This window comes from Cibotium barometz, chromosome 66 (genome assembly GCF_041138505.1).
Source record: "Cibotium barometz isolate CiBa-2024 chromosome 66, ASM4113850v1, whole genome shotgun sequence".
In the NCBI taxonomy this organism is placed as follows: domain Eukaryota; kingdom Viridiplantae; phylum Streptophyta; class Polypodiopsida; order Cyatheales; family Cibotiaceae; genus Cibotium; species Cibotium barometz.
The window spans coordinates 42007-44165 of NC_141111.1; the positions used below are offsets into that span (position 1 = coordinate 42007).

General features: G+C 43.5%; 1 pseudogene across 1 annotated transcript; it reads left to right on the forward strand.

Annotated features, from left to right (window-relative positions):
* The first annotated feature begins 334 nt into the window (after positions 1 to 334).
* Positions 335 to 1844, forward strand: LOC147602639 (transketolase, chloroplastic pseudogene; annotated as a pseudogene). Its single transcript, XR_015265755.1, has 3 exons — positions 335 to 360; positions 411 to 556; positions 664 to 1844. The product of XR_015265755.1 is annotated as a transketolase, chloroplastic pseudogene (transcript).
* Positions 1845 to 2159: the final 315 nt, after the last annotated feature.

Here is a 2159-nt window from a genome sequence, read left to right on the forward strand (position 1 = left end):
AGAATAAGGAGAGCATGGTGTGGCCAAAGTAGTGACCTACAGATGGGTGGATGAGATGAGTTTAGTGTTTTTCTTTTTTACCATAAATAAAGTTGAAAGTTCAATCACAGCTTTGGCATCCGCAATGGCTTTTCGGATAGCATCATAATCTGTGTTGCCATTTTTGACCCAAATGGTGTGCCAACCAAGAGCATCAAAACGAGCGTCAACACTCTCAGTAAATGCAATCTCCGTGTCACCATCAATAGAAATATGGTTATCATCATAGAAAGCGATAAGCTTTCCAAGACCCCAATGCCCTGCAAGAGAGCAAGCTTCATTTGATATTCCCTCCATGTTGCATCCATCTCCCACAATACAGTAAGGCATTGTACCGAACAACTAAACTGCGTGGAATGATTTACTTGCAGTCACTGGAGTCGCCATGTTAACCGTGGAGCAGCCCTAGAAGCAAAATGATCTAACTGCATATGAGATAAAGTATCCTCAAGAGGCTGCAGAATTTAAAAGCTTGATTAGTGGAGAACTACCTGCAGGCTGGGAGAAAGCGTTACCAGTGAGTCGTGCTGCTCTCCACTTTTTCTCTAAAGTTTATGGATATTTTTAAAGACTGATCTCAGCTCGCAGGTTATGTAAGTAACCCCCTCTTTCTTGGAATTGCAGATATACACTCCACAGTCTCCCGGGGATGCAACCCGAAATCTCTTGCAGACATGTCTCAATGCTCTAACAAAGGTTCTCCCTGGGCTTATTGGAGGCAGTGCTGATCTCGCCTCATCAAATATGACTCTTCTAAAGATGTTTGGAGACTTTCAGAAGAGTACTCCTGCAGAGCGCAATTTACGTTTTGGTGTGCGAGAACATGGTATGGGGGCCATCTGCAATGGCATAGCACTTCATGGTAGTGGCCTCATACCATATTGTGCAACATTCTTTGTATGCGAGCTGCTATGCGCATTTCTGCGCTGTGTGAGGCTGGTGTGATTTATGTCATGACTCATGATTCCATCGGGCTAGGAGAAGATGGTCCCACCCATCAGCCTATAGAGCATGTAGCCAGCTTCAGGGCTATGCCCAACATCCTAATGCTGCGACCAGCTGATGGAAATGAGACTGCAGGGTCTTACAAGGTGGCTGTGGAGAACAGAAAAAGGCCTTCCATTCTTGCTCTCTCTCGACAAAAGCTTCCTAACTTACCTGGCACATCTATTGAAGGAGTTGGAAAGGGAGGCTACATCATTAGTGACAATTCAAGTGGGAATAAGCCTGATTTAATTCTGTTTGGAACTGGGTCTGAGTTGGAAATTGCATTCAAAGCTGCAGAAGTCATAAGGAAGGAGGGAAAAACCGTTAGAGTTGTTTCTCTTGTGTCATGGGAACTGTTTGATGAGCAGAGTGCTGATTACAGGGAGAGCGTGATTCTTGCTGATGTTATTGCAAGAGTAAGTGTGGAAGCTGGCTCAACTTTTGGCTGGGAAAAGTTCATTGGGGCGAAAGGCAGCATTAACCACTTTGGTGCAAGTGCACCTGCTGGTATCCTTTACAAGGAGTTTGGTTTGACTGTAGACAATGTAGTTGCTAAAGCAAAGGAGGTGTTGTAAACTCATTAAGTGTAGCTCGCTTTGCAATTTTATAAACACCGAAGTCGTGAACCTTATTTTTCTATAAGCTGGGTGAATAATTCCAGTTGGTGCTGCAGTTCTTGAGGCTGCTTAGGTATGCGCTAATTTTGTGTCACTTCTGAATGTACTTTGTAATGTGAGATTCTTACGATGTAAGCATCTGGAGTTTCAAGCAACACGAAAGTGTATATGTTGGAAATTAATGAGAATTGAGCTTTTCAGACAGAAGAGTTAGTGCTGTGTGTGTGGGCCAGTTTCCAAGCTTCAACTAGTTGCTAGAATGAAAAACCAGTCGTCGTAGTTTGGGAGAGGATTAAAGTGTAGAGAGACAAAATCGCCACCTTTTATGCTCAGCACACAGGATTTAGTGCTGGGTAAAAACTAATAAGTTCAAAACTAACAAGCAGTCGCCAACTATTGGAAACTGAGAGAAAGAGAGACACAGAGAGAGAGAGAGAGAGAGAGAGAGAGAGAGAGAGAGAGAGAGAGAGAATCGTGCTTGAAATTGTCAAACTTTACCTGGGCTTTCAATGTCAA